This window comes from Phyllostomus discolor, chromosome 6 (assembly GCF_004126475.2).
Source record: "Phyllostomus discolor isolate MPI-MPIP mPhyDis1 chromosome 6, mPhyDis1.pri.v3, whole genome shotgun sequence".
Lineage (NCBI taxonomy): Eukaryota > Metazoa > Chordata > Mammalia > Chiroptera > Phyllostomidae > Phyllostomus > Phyllostomus discolor.
The window spans coordinates 130,270,008-130,286,997 of NC_040908.2; positions in this window are offsets into that span (position 1 = coordinate 130,270,008).

Here is a 16,990-nt window from a genome sequence, read left to right on the forward strand (position 1 = left end):
CCCACCCACCAAGGCGCCTTGAGGGGGCGGGGCCAGGGCCATGCCCACGCTGGTCAAATCCAAGAGTCCAAGCACTGAGGGGTCATGTACATGTTGTGTTTCTCTGAGTCGGCTCCCTAGCAGCTGCAACCGTTTGTAACTCCCTAAAATGATGCAGCAGTGCAGAAAATGTTCTGGCCGAGCTTCAGACAGAGGAGGCCCATGGCCGTCACGTCTGCTTTGTCATCCCGCCTCAGCGCGTGTTCCAGGTTCACTGATGAAAGGCCGGAGGCTTTGACAGATCCCCGGCCCCTCCATTCCAGCAGTGCTAGGAAGGACACCCTCCAGGGGGGAGACAGAGAGCTGTCTGTGCAGACTGGAGCTGGAACACCGAGCTCCACGCTTTGCTGCCTTCTTGGGATGCTCAACCAACAGCTCGCAAGGGTTTCTGGGAGGCTTCCTTCCCCCTGACTTATTAAAGAGAGGCTATTTCAGATCTCACTTTGTTGTTGGCTCAAATTAGTCATTAAGGTTATCAAATACTCAGTTAAAATGTGAGGATGACATTGGTGTAGGGCTATTTGTCTTCCCGTCAAATAATACCAACCTGCTGAGCAATTTAGGTTTGTTTAATATTTTTAACCTGTGTCTTTTTCTTGGAATCAAACTGTCACTTTTCACAATTGCTAGTGTTTTTTACCCACTGCACTCCCAAAGTCTTTCTTAAATTGTTTCTCTTAATCTGCTATCAATTGGGAAAATGAACAGCTAAATTATTAGAATTGGATGTAAATGAGGGGGAAAAGGCTTTGAGAGACAGGCTGAGAGACTCTCCTATGAATAAAGTATTCAAGGGTTTGACATATTTATTGGTTCACTTATTTCTTGCTTCTCAACTTCCTCACTGTTCCAGCTGCTTGCATTCCTGGCCCCACTAATCAATTCCCCACAAGGCAGCCAGAGTGATCTCCAAAAAATGTGAAATTGATTCTGTCACACATGCACACACACCCCTCCCCTCTTAGCTAACCCTTCAGTGGCTTCTCATTGACCTCAGCATGAAGTCTAGTCTCCCTACCAAGCGTTCAGAGTTCTGCCAGATCTGTCCCCTCCTGCCTTGGGACACTTCTGGTCCATAGATCTGTCCCCGCCTTCACTACTTCTGGGCCACTCTTATTTGATTTTATCACCCCAGCTCATGTTACAGGTTTCATCTTAACACCTTCCTTTAGAAAGCCTCCCTGACTCCCTGAACAAAGTCCTGTATCCAACATTGACCCATGGTTTCATCAACCTCCCCATTCAAACACTGAGTCCAAAGTCATCGCTGCCTAACAGTATGAGAGATTTGTAGCTCCACCATGTCCTAGCTGTGTTGCTTTGAGCAAATTACTTAACTTCTCTAAGCCTCCATTGCTTTATCTGTAAAATGGAGATAATTATCTCACCTACCTCTTAACCTCACAGTAAAGACTGAAATGGTACATAGAACAGTTGGCACAATAAACGTGATTACTATTTTTTGGTTCTCTGTCGTCCTCACCAACATATTAATCATGTGAGGTCAGGAGTCATGCCTGTCCTTTGTCATGGCACACACAGCACTGAACACAAAATCTGAGGCATAGCTAGCTATTCGGTTATATGCTGAATATTTGTTGAATGAATAAATGTCAATTTTCTACGTCCTCTCTCCCCCAAATTTGTAGGAGTTCCCATTTCAAACTTGAACACATGTCCATTCTTCTTCATGGTATTCTTCAATCTGCACCACTACCAGCCTCTTCAGCTTCTCTCTGATGCACCTTAACAGCTTGTCTGATAAAAATTCCTATTACCTCCTCTCTCTCCAACAAATCCTCCCTGAGGCCCGAGTCTTCCCTCCTCCAGGAAGCTTTCCTGTGCCCACTGCTGAGGTCTTTTTAGAACTCCTACCTGGCATCACCCATTTTGTTCTCAATGATTTCCCAACTTCTTTCATGACTCACCTCACTTCCAGTTAACATGCAGTAGCCTTGAAGGCAAGCTCTGTTCTATTACCTTCTGTGCCCTTGTCCCCACGCCAGCTCCTGGTCAGGGTCTCTCTGCCTCCTGCTCCTTCCAAAGAGCAATTCCTTTTGATGATGTTCTCTCAAAACTTACATCCTCACAGTGTTTACCTCGGGTTCCTGAGCTTCACCATGCCTCATTTCAGGTATTGACTTTTCAATTCATGATAAATTATTCAGCAGCTCATTTGCAACCAAAATTCTCTTTTCTTCAGTGCCCATTCTCCTCCAGCCCCCATCTCATGGTAGCTTTTCTATCTAATGATGTGTTTACAATCTGTGCTCTGCCAGATATTAAAGCAACATCATGCACTCAAGAACAAAAAGCATTACTTAGATTTCTCAGCAGAGAGAAGGGCCTAACAAGAGAGTTACTCTACTTTTTATCAAGAACAAAGGTCTTTGTCTCCACTACAAAGAATCCACATGCAGAGGAGTTCTGGTTCAAAGGCAGGGATTTTGCTGGAACTTTCCAAACTACTCTGAAAAGCAGCCCAGCATCTGATGGGCACAGCTGGATCTGATTCCATCAACTCTAGGATTGAGGATTTTCAGTCTCTGAGACACCAGGTTGATGTTGAGGTGGAAAGGCTAAAAAAAGAAAGAAGGAAAGAGAAAGAAAGAAAGAAAGGAAGGAAGGAAGGAAGGAAGGAAGGAAGGAAGGAAGGAAAGAAGGAAGGAGGGAGGGGGGAGGGGGAAGGAGGGAGGGGGGAGGGGGAAGGAGGGAGGGTGTATGGAGGGATGAGGTGTATTGAGTTTAGGGGAAGGGAGGGGAGAGAAAAGGAAACCATAAATCCTCGCTGCTGATTGGGGACATCTAAGAAAGTGAGCAAACAGAAAAACAAAATTAGTGTTGGGTTTTTAAGGTGGAATCTTCCCATTTTGCTCAAAGGACCACTACCAGCCCCTCTTCCAGCCCTTCCTATTTAATGATCTTATAACCCAATACAAAGTTCCCTTACCTCATGACAACACTCCACCTTCTCTTATCTTTATGGTAACCCCAGGCTTCTAAGGCTGATATTTGGAGACCCAACTCTCACAGGAGCCACCTAACCTGAGTGTGCCTCAGACCACAGGTCATTTATGTAGATTCAGGGCCATCAGACACATTAAGGTGAATTTATATCATCAGCAATGGGGGAAGAGGGGCAAGGGAAGGGTATGAGGCTCCCCATTGTCTTAGATGTCACTAACATCTGTAACTTCATTTTCTTCATAATTACTTGATCAACCAAGCCCCCTCCTGAGCATTTATTCAATGACTGTCCTCAGGGGATTGACTCTGAGAAGACCAGGATTGAGGAGTGAGGCAAGTAACAGGACTTCCTTGAATCCTGTCAAAACTGAGCAGATGTTCCTGGTGGCACCACAAAAGGGTTAAAAACAAACACAGAACAAATTTAAATAAGCAAGGAAGACAGCATGTGCAATAGTCAGAGAAAAAAAAGTAAAATTAATTGACACGATAGCCTTTTCTGCTTTACCAAAAAGCTTTCATTTTTTCCTCCTCATTCCTCTTTCCCTCCTCATTCCTCTTTCTTTCACTGAACAGTGAAAGGAAACAAAGCCCAAGAGGGCAGGACACTGTACCAGAAGCACCCACACTCTCTTCCCGGACTAACCCTCGGTTTTGGCAGATGCATTTTGCCACCCCACTTCTCCCACCACTCTCAGACCCACTTCTTTTTTAAAAAATATATTTTATTGATTATGCTATTACAATTGTCCCATATTCCCCCCTTTATTCCCCTCCACACTACACACCCCCTCCCACCCACATTCCCCCCCTTTAGTTCATGTCCATGGGTCATATATATAAGTTCTTTGACTTCTCCATTTCCTTTACTATTCTTAACCTCCCCCTGTCTATTTTCTACCTACCATTTATGCTACTTATTCTCTGTACCTTTCCCTCTCTCCCTCTCCCACTCCCCTGCTGATAACCCTCCATGTGATCTCCATTTCTGTGATTCTGTTCCTGTTCTACTTGTTTGCTTAGTTTGTTTTTGTTTTAGGTGTGGTTGTTAATAACCATGAGTTTGTTGTCATTTTACTATTCATAGTTTTGATCTCCTTTTTCTTAGATAAATCCCTTTAATATTTCATATAATAAGGGCTAGGTGATGATGAACTCCTTTAGCTTGACCTTATCTGAGAAGTATTTTATCTGCCCTTCAATTCTAAATGAAAGCTTTGCTGGATAGAGTAATCTTGGATGTAGGTCCTTGCCTTTCATGACTTCTGATGAAGTTGATTGACCAAGAGGTAGGGACCTCTTGGCCAGAGCTTAGCCCAACTAGATTCTTTCTCCCCAAAATTTGTCACTGAGGGACAAAAAAAACTAATCTGTTAGCAGTGGGAAGTACAGGAGGGTAGTGGTTCACAACCAGGTGATAAGAGCGCCATTTTAGGAGCCATGGAGGGCTCTGTGCAAGGAGTAAGAGAGAGATTGATTCTGTAATTGTATAAGATTTCCCTAGCCCTAGTTGAGCTTCATTGAATGAGCATCCTTGCCACCCAAAGATTCCTGATTTATACAGACCTAAAATCCCTACCTCCAAGTTACTCACAAGCTTACTAAAGAAATAATTCACCTGGCAATGCAAGATAAAATAATTAACATTTAATGAGCACCTACTATGGTGAGCTATGGAATAGAACACACAAGTTCTAATCTTAAACAATCCAGCAAGGTTGACAGATTTACAACCACTCTACAGCTAATGACATGGATGAGCACAAAGCTTAGGCCACCACTCCAAGGCCCTGCAACCAAAAAGTAGCAGAACTGGGACATGATCTTGGTGGGGCTAACCGCACACCCACATTCCCCAGTCTCCACACTCCTTTCTTGTGTGAAAGGATATATGGTCATTGCTCTGGCACCATCAGGAAACTCGCGGGTTCACATCAGTGAAGTTTCTGAATAAATGAAGCACACCCTTCAAGGGAAAAAAGTCTTTAATTTTCATACATGTTAGTTGAAAATCCTAAAACATACGTGAGACTTTCCTGCCTACTTAAACTGATTGCTCACTGAGCACAACGTAACATTTTTCTGACTAATTCATTTATTCAAAAATATTTGGAGGACCTCTTATAGGCCTGGAACTATGCTGAGAACTGAGAATACAATGTTGCATAAAACAAGACATCTGCCCTCAAGAAGTCCACAGTCTGGTAGGGGAGATCCAAAAGTAATATTCATAATCATAACCATGATCGTGGTAGTTTACATTTATGGTTAGCTCGTGCTTTACTTGCATTATCTTAACCATCAGAGTAACTCTGTGCAGAAGATATTATTATTGTTATTATTATTATTATTATTCTCATTTTACAGAGGAAGAAATTGAGATTCAGAGAGTCCAAGCACCTTATAGCTGCTAAATATTGAGGCATATAATCTATCTAGAACCTGAGCTCTTAGCACTGCACTCTACTGTTTCTTCCAAGTGAGCAAATAATTGCAAGCCATATGACCAGGACAGACTAACGTCAGGCACTGGCTAGATAGCACAAGAAAAGAGTGATCAGACAAGTGGGAGCAGGATTTCTCCTGGTGGATGAGGGACAACATCTAAACAAAGAGCACATGCAAAAAAAAACAGAGATGGGAAAGAGCATTGAGCACCAAGAATATTGCAAACAGTTTCATACATTTGGAGCATAGATGTGGGAAAATGAAGGATGAGGGTGAAAGAGAAGTGCAATGAGGTAGAAATACTGAAAGGACCCAGATTTGAGGCGACCTCATATTATGCCTAACTTTTCTGGCAGAAATGAGGGGGCAATGAAGGAGTCAGGTAAAGAGGAGGATGGGACAATATTTGTGCTTTAGAGAGATTTTTCAGGCTGCAGTGTGGAGGGTAAGAATGATGAGATAGTGTTTTTATAGGGGGAGGAAGGTAGGAAGGAAGGGACACCATCCCCCCTGGGACATTAGGAAATGGTGTGTATGGGGAGGAGGGGATGGTCTTAGTGAATGACTGAGAATGCAGCCCGTAAGTCCAGAGATGTCACATATCCTGCTCCACGTGGTGCTCAGTGAGAAACCCTAGAAAAGGAGAAACTTGGGAGTCATTCTGGATGGTCCTTCCCATCACCAGCTCTCACCCCTCTCCCTATGAAAACACATATATTCATAGTTTCAAAGTTCTGTGTCTTCCACTACTCCTCTGTCTCCGAGTGTAGGACTCACCATTTTCTCTTGACTGTGTGCTATTTGTCTTTAAATTCTTGGCACCTAACACTGTGCTCGGAACAGAGTGGGTGATGGCTAATGTTTGTTGAACCCAAAGAGACTGCTTAATCCTGTGGGATAAATGTTCCCTGTACGATGCCCTTGACTCAAGTGTAATCAGTTGAAGTCCTCCTCACTTGTGATCATGGCACGAGTATTTCTCCCAGGTCTCAGCAAAGCTGGTGATTTCTGCTTGGCTTCCTGAGTACATTAGAGATACCACGTTTTATCATCAATTGCTATTCTCTTCAAAAACTCTTTATATTGCCCAGCATCCCCTGGGTAATCAGAGCAAATATAATGCCTTTACTGCATCTATTTGTCACTTGGAATGCATAGCAAGACTTCACGGAAAATTTCTTCAAGTTCACATTTCCTTTCAAAATGAGTCTTTATCTATATTAACTCTTGAGTTACCATTCCCTCTCTCTGTTTTGCTCTTGTTCTCCCTCTCATTTTCTCCCTTTGCTCTCTTGGCTCTCACACTCACACACTCACATGCACATGCTCATTCACTGTGATAGTCAATGGTGGTGTCCCCCAAATGCATTCACTAGGAAATGTCTCCTGGCCACATGGTAGGATTGTACTTCTTGACCCTTTGTGGTTGGGTAAGGGCATGTGACTGGTTTTGACCCATGTGACCTAAGCAGAAGTGCTGTGTGTCACTTTCAAATCACAGCATTTAATTGCCAATGCAATCCTCTTCAGAGTTGTTTCTTTTCCTCTGCCATGGCCACCAGCAATGTTTAAGATGATGGCTCCTCCATTTGCTGGGGTCCTAGAGTGAGGAGCGCTGAGCCAAGCCCAAGTCCATGGATGATAACACAGAGCATGAACAAGGAAAACATTTCTTGTAACAGCTGATAAATAGAGGGTTGTTTTCTGCTGCACATGATCTAGCCTAGCCTGACTAAAGGGCACACACACACACACACTCACACCTCAACCAGAGCAACTCTCTATTTATCTGTGTTAGATATTAGACTTCTGGGTAAGACTTTGTTTAACAAGTGTATCCCAAAGTTTTTTTAAAAATTTAAATTTTATTTCTGAGGACCTTTTCTATTAGAAATCTATGATGTTATTCAGATTCTTCCAACACTTCAGCTATCTTTCCTATGCTCTTTACATATTTTGACTTTATTTCTATAAGCTTTTCTTCATTTGACAGGTACTTTCCATGGATATTTACTTTCACAAAAAAATTTATGTCAATTTTTTGGTCTGAAAATTGTGACCCACCTTTTCTTTACCACATATACTTTCACTTATCACAGCCACCAAAGCAGACTAATCTGCCAAAGTTGACCGCTGCACTCTGACAAGGTGAGACTTGTTGCAAGCTGTCCCCACACTGTCTGTTTTCTTGAGACACCAATGAAAATATGTGTTCTCACTTTAAAGTCACAGCTAGTCTATGTGTTTTAGTCAACTAGTATCCTCTACTGTGTCCAGTCAGTGTTCTAGGCAAATAAGGTTTTCAGTAAATTTATTGATGGTTTTTTTGGAAACAGTGGATGTCCATAATATCAATTATGTTTGTTTGATAGTCTGCTGACTTAAGGAACTGCCCCTTTTCAAGGCCCACATAGACCAGAAGGGTCCTTTTACTACCAAGGATGACTTTACTACTATCTCAAACTCATTGTTGATATAGATTACAGTAAATATCAAATTTTATTGTATCTAATCATCTGTCTAAATAATCTCCCCAGTTCAGCTTCTCTAGGGCTCAGAATCTGTTACTTTTCATAAGGTGACTCAATGCAGGTCATCACAGAACCATAATTTGAGAAATTCTACTTAAGCTTTTTAAAACTGTAGGCATCTATGGTTAATTTCAAATTTCAGATATGCAGGAGATTTTAAACACTTCGCTAAAATTACTATGGGAAAAAGCTCTGGTCATTTTTAAATATTCCTCCCTTGTCAGTGGAGCCAAGGCATTTGGAGGAGCTAGGATTTTGCCCGACCAGTAAGGGCTCTAACTAACTGAAGACTCAATGGAGAGTCTCTTAATTAACAGCACCAGTGATGCCAAAGCAGAGTTCAGAGCTGGTGAATAGCTATGGTGGGTGAATCAAGAACATGAAAGGGCCCAGGCCAGTGTGGCTCAGTTGGTTGGACATCATCCCACAAAGCGAGAGGTTGCCAGTTTGGTTCCCATTCAGGGCATGAGCTGGAGGCGAAAGACTGATATTTGTCTCTCAATATTTCCCTCTTTCTCCCTCCCTTTCCCTTTCTCTAAAAATAAATCTTAAAAACAACAACAACAACAAAAAAAGAACATGAAATGGTCTCCAAACCAAGGTGAGGAAGGAGTCCAAAGCAGGTGCTGAATGTAAAGCTTAAAGGCAGAGAGATAGAAGGTGAACATACAAATGGCAGACCCAGGCAGTGAGCTGGAGGATAGATCCGAGTGAGTCCTAGGGATAGACATAGTGGCCACTAGGGATAGACACTGTGGCCTACACGTCAAGTCACTGCTTGTAGAGGACTCAGGCAAGCCAACAGGGGTGCACCCAGCACAGTGATTCCTGGAGTAAAGACAAAGGGTTTCTGGGAACTAGATCCAATAAAAATTGAGTTGGGCTTTAATCCAAAGTAGCCAGGAGTGGGTAATGTCAGAGGAGGAATATAATCCATGTCTCAGGAGAACCAAGAGTTGAAGCCAATCAATCTGGACATTAAGTTGAAGGGTTGACTCAATAGGATTAGAAATAGGAGACAAAGCTACAGAAACCAGAATGGAGTAGAGAGTAAAACATAAAGCAGGAGTGAAGAGAGAAGTCAAAGGCAATTGCCCTGTGCAGTTGTGAGACTGGTCTCTCACTTTTACTGGCTCCATGGGATGTGAGGTGCTTGGCCTAATTTGAAGACAAATAAGGCAGGCACTGATCTGTCCCCACTGGATCGCAGAAAGGACAGGGCCCTTGTATCTAAGACCTCTTTTTACAGCCAGAACTTAGCCAAGATCTATTCATCCAGCTTAGCAACAGGAGCTGAATAACAGATGCCAAATGCAGCACTGAGGAATTAAGGTAGATAGTTGGTACTTTTTGGGCTATGTAACTTACTAGATTCATGTTTGGCAAACAAACACAGCCTAATAGGCAGACAAAAGATTTCGAGAACGAAGGACAGCATTCTCCCCCTCCTCATCTTCTTTCTCCTTCCATTATAGAATGCCTTTGCTGAAACAATGGTCCATGGCGCAGTAACTCCACTGAGGCTGTGTTAATTGTTTCTCATCACAAATTTGGGCACATCCTTTCCCCATTAAAAATTCTTTGTACTCAAGGAGAAAATAATTTAGAGCTCATTACAGTTTTGTTTTCCAATTAGTTAATAAAATGTGGTAGGTAATGGAGGGAGAAGGCAGAACTGGGCTGGAAGACTGGAAAATTAATTCTATTCCCAGTTCTGATATTCAGTAGCCATGTGACCTTAGGCAAATTGCTTCATCTTTTTAGGCTTTTGTTTCCTTGTTTGTAAAAATAAGGTTATTGAACTTGGTGGTTTCTAACTGTCCTTCCAATTCAGACATTCCCTGATACACAATGACTCAATAAGTCTGGATTGTACTTTCTTCCTACCTAACAATAAGGCTTAGGAAGATGTATTTTGCTCTCTTTGCACAAATGGGCACTTAAATGTTGGATGAACAGATGGAGGGATCAGTGAGTGAGTGGCATCCTACAACACATTTTAGAGCATCTCCAATGAAAGGGTTGCTACATCAAAGTGAGGAGGAGAACTAAAGCAAGTAACGAAAGTAAGTTTTAAAGTTAAGGAAATGGGGAGGTGGACAAATGAGCAGTAGATACAGATCCACTTTGACAGCCACTGATGTCTCCCCATGTTAAATCAACCCATTTGATAGGTGGGGAAACTAAGACTAGGAAAAGTGCCTTGCTTATAGTCCCAGAGCTGGCTGGAAACAGGGAGCTAGACAAGCTTCTCTGCCTCTCCCCAATGTTCTTTTCCTCTATACTTTGCTGCTTCACGTTTCCCAAAAGAGCAGCTAAAAATGGAGCTGAAGCTTTAGACCAAGGCCCAGAGTCCAATGACCCAGTGTAACTTCAATGGCAACCTAATCCTGGAACAACAAAAAAAACTCTGCAAAATGCTCCAAAAGAAATCCCATACCCCTTATCCCAATCTGTATTCCAGAACCCGCCCCTTACCCAGTTGCAACTGAAATGGCACATGTTGTCTAGCATGTGTTGTTTCTTCATCATTTTGTGCTCCCACTAATATGATAGACAGGATAATTGTTTAAAATGACATAGAGAATGGGAAAGGGGACATCAGCATGTGAAAAATCTCTAAATTTTTAGAACAATGAAAGTTGTTGGAGGAATAGTTACTAAATCTGGCAAGATAAAAGAAGCCTGAGGAAGGGCAGTCAATGAATTCAGTGGAGCCTGTACACCTAGATGAAGAAGACATCTGATACTCACTTCTTCCCCAGGCAAGAAGGTCTGAGTCTTCTCTTCTGGTAAAATGAACAGGAGAAGTGCAGGGTTCCAGGGCACCTTAGAGATGGAGGGCAGGAGTAATGACAGAGATTAATTGAAAGTCTGGAAAATGAAAAGATGGGACTAAGTCTTTTTCCACCACCATCCTTTTCCTCCACCATCCACCATATATTATCAGGTATCTTCCTGGTGGCTTTTGGAGGTCTCTTCTCTGGCATATGGGGAGCAGCAGTAAAATGATCAACTAATTCTCAAAGTATCTTCAAGTGAAACTCATCGGTTAAAAAGCACCACCAACCAGTCCCATACATATTTTTACTCGGACAAACACATTCACATTTTTGTGACTTACTCTTAAACATGTACAAAAATTAAGATTTACCAAATAGTTGAGAAAAACCTCTAATATGAGAGTAAAAGATCAAAACAAACAGAAAAAGCACCTTATGTAACAGAGATAATGCAAAACAAAAAAAAAAGATCTCCCCTGATTGTTATCCTTAGTTACATATGAAAAACAATACACATATATTAAGCAGTAGGAAACCAAGACAGAAAACACTCAGAAGCTAGGAAAAAGCTCTTGGAAATAAAAATATGTGGTTGCCAAAATAAAAAACTTGAATAGAATACCTGGAAAATAAAGTAAAAAAGAAATCTGAAGGAAAATAGAACAAAACACCAAGAGATGACCGAAGGTTAGAGGAAATAAAATCAGAGAGAAGATAACTGTATCATACAAATTACAGGAGCTGTACGAAGAAAGAACAGAGGAAATGAGGAGAAGGGAACAGGAGGGTATTATTACTTTCTCAAAGACAAGTCTCTAGATCGAAAGGACCCACGGCCTATCTAGCACAGTAAATGAAAGAAGAACCACATTAAAAGTTCATGAATATGAAATTCCGGACCAGCGTACAAAGAGACAATTATAAGATATTCTAAAAAAAATTTTAAACGCAAAGAAGGAATAAGAATTAGGAGGCTTCAGACTTTTCCTTAGCAACACTAGATAGCAGAAGACTGTAAACCAAGGCTTTCAAAATTCTACTGAAAACTTTTTTAACTTAAAATTTTACACATAGTCAAATTATCCAACAAATTTAATAGAACAAAGAGTTAAGGCATTTCATAACCCCAAAATTATTTTCATTTGTTAGGAACCTATTTGAAGATATACTCCAGCAAAGGAGAGGAAGTAAACAAAGAAAGATGATGACAGGAAAGAGGGAGCAAAGAATCCAAGTTAAAAAGGGGTGTTGGGAGACCTCTGGGTAATATATGTATAACCTCCCAGCATCACAGAGGATTGCAGGAGGGTCACCTCAAATAAAACGAGAGGGACACTCCATATAATATTTTTTAAAATAGACCATTTGGAATAAAATTAAGACCACATGAATAGCAAAATATGTATATATTTTTAAATTAAGCAAGTATAAATTTGAAGAATATTTTAAAAACTGATTTTTGGTTTTTTGCACAGCAAGGGAAACCATCGGCAAAATTAAAAGACAACCCACTGACCCTGGCTGGTGTGGCCCAGTGGTTGGAGCATCATCCCCAAATCAAAATGTTGTAGGTTCAATCCCTGGTCCCAGCACGCACAATCTCCAGTCCAAGGACATACAAGAGACAACCAATCAACACTTCTTTCTCAAATCAATGTTTCTCTCTCTCTCTTCCTCTTTCCCTCCCTCTATCTCTAAAAGCAATAAAAACAATGTCATTGGGTGAGGTTAAATAATAATAAGAAATAAAAGACAACTCCTTGAATGGGAGAACATATTTGTCACATCTTCCCTCTGTTCTACCACCTTATCAAGCTTCCATTCCATCTCTCCCCTTCTTCTAAAGCATGTTTCCAAAGCATGGATCCAATAGGGCTGTTTTTATCAACATTATTCATGCATCCTCTTCAATTCATTGTAATTACATTATTGTAAAAAAAAAGTTCTATAGAGCCAGTCCCACCTATAGCTTCATAAACTCAGCCCCATCTGTCCAATACCCAACCAAAAAAAAAATGCACACATATGTAATACTGAATTGAACTAGTGATGACTGCTTGACCCAAAAGTAGCCAAATGTTAGTTAGTTAAAAATCTGACTTTGTGTGTGTGACTTTGCACCAAGAGATGAGCGGGCTAAACAAATCCTGTCTTAAGAACCTGGCATAATTATCTCATTTGATTGTTATCCAAGAGCTGGTTCTTTGAAAAAAATAAAGCAAATTGACAAGCCTTCAATCACACTCATCAAGAAAAAAAGAGAAAGAACCAAAATAAATAAAATCAGAAATGAAAGAGGAGAAATTACAACCGATACCACAGATATACAAAGGATTGTAAGAAATTACTACAAACAACTATATGCCAAGAAATTTGACAACCTAGGTGAAACAGACAAATTTCTAGAAATATATAATCTTCCCAAACTGAATCAAGAAGAAGCAGAAAGCCTGAATAGACTGATGACATCTAGTAAAATTGAAACAATATCAAAAAACTCCTGGCACACAAAAGCCCTGGGCTGGATGGCTTCACAGGTGAATTTTACCAAACACTGAGGGAAGAGCTAACTCCTATCCTTCTCAAACTATTCCAAAAAATTCAAGAAGAGGGAAGACTCCCAAACTCTTTTTTTAAGTATATTTTATTTATTATGCTATTACAGTTGTCCCATTTTTTCTCCCTTTTATCCCCTTTGCCCTGTACCTCCCCACCAGCATTCCCTCCCTTTGTTCATGTCCATGGGTCATGTGTGTAAGTTCTTTGGCTTCTCCATTTCCTATACTATCCTTCACCTCCCCCTATCTATTTTGTACCTACCATTTATGCTTCTTATTCCCTATACCTTTTCCCCCATTCTCTGCTCTCCCCCTCCCTGCTGAAAACCCTCCATATGATCTCCATTTCTGTGATTCTGTTCCTGTTCTAGTTGTTTGCTTAGTTTGTTTCTTTGTTTATTTGTTAAGGTTCAGTTGTTGATTGTTGTGAGTTTGCTGTCATTTTACTGTTCATAATTTTGATCTTCCTCTTTTTCTTAGATAAGTCCCTTTAACATTTCATATAATAGTAGTTTGGTGAAGATGAAGTCCTTTAACTTGACCTTATCTGGGAAGCACTTTATCTGCCTTTCTATTCTAAATTATAGTTTTGGTGGATCAGACTCCTGGCCAAGATGGAGGTGTAGGTAGATATGCTTTGCTTCCTCACACAACCAAAAGAAGGATAACAACAAATTTAAAAACAAAAAATAACCATAAGTGGCAGAAAATCAAACTGTATGAAAGTCTGACAACCAAGGAGTTAAAGAAGAAACATTTACCCGGACTGGTAGGAAGGGTGGAGATGGGCAGCTGGGCAGAGGGGACATGTGCTGTGGACCAGGCAGGTGAAGTGGTGGCTGGCAGACCAGGCTGTTCTAATATCATGTGTGGATAAGCCAGGAAGAACAATTGGGTAGCAAGACAGATCGTGCAACCCAGGGTTTCAGTGTGGAAAACTAAAGTCTCAAGACCTCTAACTGTAAAAACCTGTAGGGGTTGCAGCAGTGGGAGAAACTCCCAACCTCACAGGAGAGTTTGTTGAAGAGACTCGTATGGTCCTAGAACATATACAAACTCATTCACCAAGGAATTAGCACTAGAAGGACCCAATTTGTTTGTGGGTAGTGGGAGAAGTGACTGAAAGCCAAGCAAGCAGCATTGTTCCCTCTCAGACCCCTCACCCACATATAGCACCACAATGCAGCAACCTGGGTTTCCTTGCCCTGGCAAATACCTAAGGCTCCACCCCTTACAACACAACAAGTGCACCAAATCAAAAAAATTTGGCCCAAATGAAAGAAGAGATCAAAGCTCCAAAAATAGAACTAAGTGACAAGAAGACAACCAACCTATCAGATGCAGAATTCAAAACACTGGTAATCAGGGTGCTCACAGAAACCATGAGTATGGATGCAAAATAGAGGAAGAAGTTAAAGCTATGCAAAGTGAAATAAAGAAAAATATACAGACAGTCAACAGTGAAGGGGAAGAAACCAGGACTCCAATCAACGATTTAGAGCAGAAGGAAGAAATAAACATTCAACCAGAACAGAATGAAGAAACAAGAATTCAGAAAAATGAGAAGAGTCTTAGGAACCTCTGGGACAACTTTAAATGTTCCACCAGTTGAATCATAGGGGTACCAGAAGGAGAAGAGGAAGAGCAAGAAATGGAAAATTGATTTGAAAAAATAAGGAAGGAAAACTCCAATCTGGAAAAGGAAGTAGACTTCCAGGAAGTCCAGGAAGCCCAGAGAGCCCCAAAGAAGTTGGACCCAAGGAAGCACACACCAACACACATCATAATTACATTACAGGATTAAAGATAAAGAGAGAATCTAAAAAGCAGCAAGAGAAAAGAAGTCAGTTACCCACAAAGGAGTTCCCATAAGACTCTCAGCTGATTTCTCAAAAGAAACCTTGCAGGCAAGAAGGGGCTGGAGAAAAATATTCAAAGTCATGGGAGGCAAGGGCCTACATCTTTTCTGGATAGGCAAGATTACTCTATCCAGCAAAGCTTTCATTTAGAGTAGAAGGGCAGATAAAGTGCTTCCCAGATAAAGTCACCAAGCCCTTATTATATGAAATGTTAAAGGGACTTATCTAAGAAAAAGAGGAAGATCAAAATTATGAACAGTAAAATAACAGCAAACACACAACAATCAACAAGCTATACTTAAGAAAACCACCCCAAAAACGGACTAAGCAAACAACTAGAACAGGAACAGAATCACAGAAATGGAGATCACATGAAGAGTTATCAGCGGGGAAGGGGAGGGCAGAGAATGGGGGAAAAGGTACAGCAAATAAGAAGTATAATTGGCAGGTACAAAATAAACAGGAGGTTAAGAATTGTATGGGAAATGGAGAAGCCAAAGAACTTATATGTATGATCCGTGGACATGAACAAAGAGGAAGGGGACACTGGTGGGAGGGGAGCAGGGCAGAGGGGGATAGAGGGGAAAAAAAATGGGACAACTGTAATAGCATAATCAATAAAATATACTTTAAAATATTTTTTAAAAAGAAGCAGAGAGGAGAGCTTGTGACCCAAGAGAGGGAAGTGCAGGTAGCCCCTCACTGCTTCTGCTCCTCTCCAGTCTCCCCATATGCTCATCTGAAATTGACTTCATGTCCTTTGATTCTATGAGAACTCTGTATCCTTGCAATGAACATTAATCTTTACCTGAGTAATTTTTAATGAGGTTTGTTTGCTGGCAACCAAAGGAACCATAATTTGAACAATTTCATGTGCCCTTTTAATTGTATCCCAACATACATAGTAACTTTTTTAAGGGTAAGCAGTGTATGCTATTTCATCTGTATAACACAGTGCATAGTAACATGACTGAATTAAATATATGTTGATAAGGTTAATAAATGAATGAATTCATTAATCTGGTTACTGACATTTTTAGGACTATCAGAATAGTGAATTGCTTGTTTTGTCTTTCCTACATTGATTTCTTTGTAAAACATTTTTTTCTCTACTCCCTGTGGCTCTGATGGGGCTAAGAATCTCAGGCCTCCACCCCCCACGTACTTCTGAAGCAGACACATGGTCCACAATGTAGGTCAGAAGGGTTCACCCCCAGGATTTTGAATCTAAGTCACTGGCATGAAGTTCCCTAAAAAGATTGGTCAGTTTCTGCAGTTGAGAACTCTGGATCTCCCCTGGTTTCTGGCCTATCAGGGCTCAAATTGTTCAGCTTTTTCTTCGATCTAAAGGCTATTCACTGTTCTTCCAATAAGTCCCTTTTTCTTGTCTAAGTAGGCAGAGCTCATTTCTATTACTTTCAAACCTAAGAAACCTCTCTGATATAGCTTGGTTCCCAGGGAGGCCAGCTTCTCCCATGGCCCCTTTAGAATAACTGGAAGAACTCTTTCTTTTTGAAAGAGCAGCTATCTTTGAAGCATGTATCTCTGAAACAAGTAAAATATTTCTTTATTGATCAGTTGCTCCACTGCTTTTTTCTTTTGTATTAGTTACTGACCAACCTTCGGGGCTGCTTTTTATGTAAGAGGCACCCAGTGGTTCTGCCTCAGCTGTTTATTTTCAACCTCCTCTTTATCTTCTAAGGCTGTTTGGGAGCGAATGAGTCATGAACATAAATTAAGTATGTGAGAACCCAAGCAACAGAGGCTGACTTCATTTAGCCAAGTTAACACTTTTTCTATAGCAA